Source organism: Papaver somniferum, chromosome 8 (assembly GCF_003573695.1).
Source record: "Papaver somniferum cultivar HN1 chromosome 8, ASM357369v1, whole genome shotgun sequence".
Taxonomy (NCBI): domain Eukaryota; kingdom Viridiplantae; phylum Streptophyta; class Magnoliopsida; order Ranunculales; family Papaveraceae; genus Papaver; species Papaver somniferum.
In genome coordinates, this window is record NC_039365.1 from 130686619 (window position 1) to 130693571 (window position 6953).

The following is a 6953-nucleotide window of genomic DNA, read 5'->3' on the forward strand; positions in this document are numbered from 1 at the left end:
TGGTTCATGAGGAATTTGAGTAATTTTCTTGATCATGATCAAAGGCCAATCACATTTTTATCTGATCGTGCAGAAGGATTAAAGAGAGCGATTCCATTTTACTTTCCTGGAGCCTTCCATAGTTTCTGCTATTATCATCTTAATATGAACTTACCTATTAATGCATCTGACGAAAGGTATGGTGCAGTTATTGATTCATTTCAAGCTGCTGCTTATGCTCTTAGTCCCGAAGGTTTCCAAACTGCCATCGCTACTATTAGGGGTCTTGGTTGTGGTTGGGTTGCCGACTATATTGAAGATATCCCTCCAGAGAAGTGGTCAAATGCCTTTTTCCAGGGTTGTAGGTATGGTAGGACATCTTCTACTCTTGCTGAATCCTTCAATAGTTGGATGAAGGTACACAAGAAGCTCCCTGCAAATGCTCTTCTGGATCAGATAAGGAAGGATGTGATGAGTATGATGTCAGAAAGGCGGAATACTGGTAATAGTTTAATAACAATTCTCACACCGAAGAATGAAAATAATATGAAGGCTCTATTGATGGGGGTTTAACCTGGCTGGTTATACAGTCTGATACTCATGTTTATGAAGTGGAAGGAGGGGACAGTTCTCATAGTCTTAACCTTGAGGCAAGGACATGTACCTTTCAGAGGTGGCGCGTCTATGGGTTTCCATGTGTGCATGCTTTCGCATCGATAACACTGTCTGGTTCTAATCCATATGATTTTGTTGAACCTTATTTCACTACTTCATACTTAAATAATGTCTACAGTCATGCAATTCATCCTATTCCGAACTATAACAGGCCTGAAGTTTATGAAGGTAATGATATTATCGATGTACCTGATGTTAGGAGGCCGCCAGGGAGACCACAAGCTAATAGGCATTTGAGCAGATATGAGAAGCCGCCCAGGAGAGCTATGCACTGTGGTAATTGTTTTGAGCTTGGTCATCATAACAAGCAAACATGTGCGAATCCTACCTGTTACAAGAAGCCTCTGAAGCAGCCTAAGGGAAGTTAAAAAAGAGCAATTATCTTGTTTGTTTCTTCAGACTATTACTTTTATGTTTGAACCTTATTCATTTTTCTTTCATTAGTTTCTGTATTAGTTTTTATGAACAAGTACTTTTTCTTTACTTAGTTTCTTTTTTGTATTGGTTTTATGAAAAATACTTTTTTTTTCACTGTGTGTTTTTCTGCTTCTATCAGATAATGTTTTCATTTTTATTCTTAAATGCATAATGGATTATGCTTTAGTTTTTGATGATGCATAACTTGTTATGCATTAGTTTTTATGATGCATAACGTATTATGCGTTATTGTTTTGAAGATGCATAATCTCTTATGAATTGTTTTTCGACGATGCACGATCTGTTATGCATTTATTCTTTTAAAGATGGCTGCATAACGACTCATGCAAATGTGGTTCCTTCATGCATCTGCATCTGCATAACAAGTCATGCGTCTGCATAACAAGTCATGCACATTTATTTTATTAGGAATAACATGTTATTCAGGTTTATTTTGTTGCATAACTTGTTATTTAGATGTTTATATGTAACCTGTTGTTCCTTCATTTTCCTTGTAAGATTTATATCATAGTACAGTTAAATGAAATAAGATTGCAGAAAATAGAAGCACTGAAACCAGCATTGATATATATAAATATATATAAACATCGACAAGATAACATAAGTTGTTCTGACAAGAACTACTGAATAAAGTTAAGTTTTCATACCAACACATTACACATAACTACTGACTGAAGTTAAGCTTCACACTAACTACTTTCCCATTAGTTTTCACTCCCAAGTTAAATTTCTCAACCTACCAACAACACACAGGTTGTTAAAACAAAGTTATGTTTGAGCCTTTCTATTATGCACGCTTCACATTTGACGCGCAGCTTCATCACATTGACGCGCAACATCATCCCAGATGTCTTCATTGGCATCTATCGCCCAACTGTTTCCAAGATCCGTCAGCATTTTCAATACCAGACTTACTCTTTTCTTGTTGGCTTTTTCTACTGCATCTTCCTTTCCCAACTTCAGCCATTTGTCCCTGACTTGAGACTTCATGCTCATCTTCATATAATAGCATACAAATATGAGGCAGTCGGGGTGATGACCTTGTTCAGGAACAATCTTGGTAAAAATATCCCTGTATACAAGCGGTTCCCGCTTTATATCCACGATTTGTGGTGATAGATTCAGTTCATCATATCTTTGGATCAAATACGGCATACAAGCCTTTGCCATTATGAGAGCTTGTTTCTTGCAGTTAGATTTATAGCCTTCAAGACTGTTATAGTAGTTCCACTCACCCTCTGAAAAGTCATACTCTAACAATGTCCAATGTGTACCAGCAGGGTTTTCCTTTGTCATATAGTTCATTGGAATGAACATTCTCTCAACTTCAATAGGGAGATTCAAGATGAATTCTCCAACAAATTTGGCAATCCCATCTTTCTCCTTTGTTTTAACAAAGAACTGCAAAAGAAATATTTTTTAGGAAAAAAAGTTAGTGGATGCAATTGAAAGGGTGCACAACAGGTGTAGAAAACAATGCTGAATAACTTGTTATGCAGTTCAATCTAGTTGCATAACATTTTATGCAGAAGTAATTATATGGGCATAAGATAATATGCAGGAATGACTTGTTATGTAGCAAAATGATTTTATTTTCTTGACTTACCCAAGCATCTGGCGTCATGAATGCAGACTCCGCATACCTATGTTCAACACTATCAGCCATCTTTTCATTTTCCCGCTTCCTGAACAACCTATAACTGTAGTAGCGTACTACTTGGTCTTCTAAGTTTCGTTGTTCATTAGCTGCCTTATTATATCTCGTGAATCCGAATATCCCACAAGTACGGGTCTTCTCCTTCTCTGATACTCCAAGCCGAATTTCTGCAGATGACATAAGACATAATTGGTGAGATGTTTTATTCAAGTGACATGCGGCAGAACCATAAACTAGAGGGTTGTGTTATGCATGGGTTTTTTTTAAGCATAACTTGTTATGCATTTATTTCATAAGAAGCATAACCTGTAATGCATTGATTTCTTAAACAAGCATAATAAATATAACAACATTTTTTGCATAACTGAACATGCATTAAACATTGGAGCTGCATAACATGTGATGTAGATATTTTAAACAATCATAACTAACCATGCATTAAACATTGGGAGCTGCATGACATATTATGCAAACAAGCATAAAGGTAATTTTGATGTACTTACAGGCTGTTGGCATTCTCAAAGTATGTCTCCAGTACTTCCATCATGGCTGGTTCTATTGTATCCTTGTAATCTTGAAAGCATTCCATTGTTTCCCAGGAGGTAATTTTCTGAACGGCAAGCCAGCAGACGTACGGGGATTTTCTTCTTCAACTTTATTCTCATCAGGCTTGTCTTTTTGCTTCTTCTGCTTCCCTAGCTCACAATCTTTGAGTAGTACACTGGTTGTCCTTTGATTCCATGTTGTCCTTTCCTTGATTCTTCTTACCTTGCTTCCTGGTTGCTTCCCATCCTCTTCTGCCTTGTTTGCTTTTCGCTTCAATACTGACTTTTTCTTCAATGGTGACCTCTTCAAAAATTTGTTCTTGGTACAAACTCCCCTCCTACGTCTTCTTCCTAGAGATTCATGTAACCAAAATGTGTTAGATATAAACAGTTTATTATGAAATTAAGTAAATAGTTGATTAAACAGCAAAAACAACAATATAGTAAACAGTTTATAGTTGATTAAAAATAATAAGTAGTACATAGTTGATTTGACATTAATAAAAATACCATAATAAAAGATGTTATGTTGCTTTTCTAAAAGTTTTAAAATACAAAATCTGTTTATTTTAGGTACCAGGTTTTTTGAAATGGTCTCCATCTCAGCATCTTCATTATAGCCTTTTCTTTTTCAGCATCTTGTGTGGCACCAGGAGTTAAAGGATTCTCAACCACCATCTCCTTCTCTGCATCAACAACCATCTCAACAGCTACTTGTTGTGGCTTTTCAGCCACTGGCTCTTCTGGTTGTTGTGGTTCTTCAGTTTGATGTTGTGGTATCTCAACAGCGGGTTGTTGCAGATTTTCAGCTTGCTGTTGTGGTCCACCAGCATCATCTTTAATTGCAGCAGCAGGTTGTGATAAATGCAGATTAAATGTGGGCACCACATATTCTTCTGCTTTCTTCTGAGTTTCTGGAAGAATGTCATCATCACCACCGCCAAAAAGTCTCTTTCCTGTGCTTCAAGTCTTTCTTGTGTTGTTGCTATATTTGGTGTTGTCTCCAATTCCACTTGAGTTTCTGTTTCCTTGTCGTCGCTGGAGAGATTAACAGCTTTTTCCATGTCCATGAACTTGAAAGGTGAAGACTGGATACCTTGACTAGCCGTTTGGTCTTGGCTATCGAGTCTGATAACTTCTGGCACTGATTCTTGTGTAGGTGGTTCAGTTGAAGATACCAGTTCAACAAGAGTCTCATTCCTTGGCAAGTTTTGGCTCAGTGGGTCGCTTGGCTCAGCTGATGATACATTGACACTAGGTCCCCTGACGACTCCTCCTGCACTTCTATGTTGCCACAATCAACGAGCAATTCCTTCACGTAATTATACAACTTTTCATTGAAGTCTACTCCACTCTGTCTATTCCTCTCCTGAGTCTGCTTCATGTCTTTCAGCTTTGCTTCAATGATCTGCAACCTTGCTTCAGCATCGGGGGGACACGTTTCTTGTTCAATGATCTTAATCGCATCCAGAAATGCTTCTTCATACTTGTCCCTGTTCTCTTCAAGATTCATTGCGACGAGATCATATATCTCTTTCCTTTTTCTTGGTTTTCTTGGTTCACAGAATTCCATCTCCATTGCACTGTACTCATCTCTAAATTTCTCATTATACTGCAACATGATTAATGACACTCATCAAAGGAATGCATAAAAATATAACAACATTTTTTATATGCATAACCTGTGATGCAGCTAATCTAAACAATGCATAACTAGTCATGCATTTAATATTGGAACTGAATAATATGTCATGCATTGATTTGTTAAGGTGCATAACTTATTATGCATTTAAAAACACAACCCTGCTTAACTCCTTTTCAATATTGAAAAATGCATAACCGGTCATGCATTCATATATTCGGCTGCATAACATGTTATGCATTGATTTATTAAGGTGCATAACTTATTATGCAGTTATCCTTTTTTGCTAACGTAACTTATTATGCATTCATTTTTAAGGAATTTAGAGATACTGTCATAGATGCATGAAGGTCAATTATAAATCATGAAATGTTCACAAACAGGTACCTTTAAGAACGTAATATTCTTCTTGAGCATTGCTTTCTTCATTGCTGCCAAGTCCCACTTCGCAGCTCTCGGTGTAGCATTGGAAATGACCTTGACGATGTCTGATGATATCTCATCTATGTTAGAATGCTCAGCCAACCAAAGCTGCAAAAAATAATAACTAATAAGATATTTGTATCCAAGAAAGTAATATTTATTGACAGATGTTATGAAAGTAAAAAAAAACTAACTCACAAGAGATATATAGTGCAACCACTGCAATTCCTGATATGAAGATTGTTTCTTTTGACAGTCTTGATGCTCTCCATCAGGTGTTCATGAATAAGATCAGGAAAAGAGACAGAGTCCATGGTTTCCAAATCCTTAACCAAACCAACATACGAGACGTCTAAATTGTCTCCACTTGAACGACAAAAGAACAAGACGACTAGCATGTAAAGGCAGATAAGGCAGACAACTTCCTCTTCATGACCTTTCTTATCAAGTTTTTCCAACACCAGCCTTTCAATATCATCTATCCACACCTTTGTTACCCGTGCTTTGGGATCTTTGCTGATAAATCCTGGCTTTGTTTTGAATGGGAATTGCTTGACGAGGGGATGTGACTGAGTCAGCTCTATCTCTGCCTTCGAAGTCAGAATATCATTTCCTCTGTCTCCTTCAATTCTTGGAATCAGAAATGTAACAGCAAGCTCACTAGACGTTGATGCTATGGACTTGTTTTCAGACAACTTGAATGAATGTTGATTCAAATCTTCATGGTCATATGATAGAAAGACTTCATCCATCAGCTTGTTGCTCTTACCATCCAAGTATGCCATGTTTGCAGCATATAACCAGTTATAGAACTTTCCAAACACACACACATTCATCATGTTAGCCTGCAACGGATTCAAACCACCTCTGTCTTTTATCTTACTAAACAAGTGACCTACCCTAAGGAAACCTGCTCTATAAGTACCTCCTTGAACTGCAGATTTGGTTTTAGGTTTAACTGCATAAAAAAAGAACAAAAAAAATGCATTTTAGAACTGCTATTTTAGAACAACAAAGGAATGCATAACAAATATAACAACAATTTTTTTATATGCATAACCTGTGATGCAGCAAGTCTAAACAATGCATAACTAGTCATGCATTTAATATTGGAACTGAATAATATGTCATGCATTGATTTGTTAAGGTGCATAACTTATTATGCATTTAAAAACACAACCCTGCTTAACTTATTATGCATTTAACCACACATGCCTCTTTCTCAGGCATCTGCATAAACCATTATGCACATCTTTTACCATGCATAATCTATCATGCACTACTAGTTAATACTACATAAACAAACAGTTGACTGCATAACATATTCTGCATATTTTTTTAGAAGGCACAATCTGTTATGCATTTGTTTTTCTAAAAAGCATAATGTGTTTTATATACAAACAAGCAGGTAAATGATAAGAAAAGTTTATTAACTAATGCATAACAGGAACATGAAGGAATTCAACGCACCTTGTTTATAGACAACACATTTCTTATTAGATTCTTCTTCTTCTTCCTCTTCACTCTCGGATCTTTCGATTTGCTTCTTCTTCATCCTTTTCAGGTCTTTCGATTGTTTGGGTTCATGTCTTTT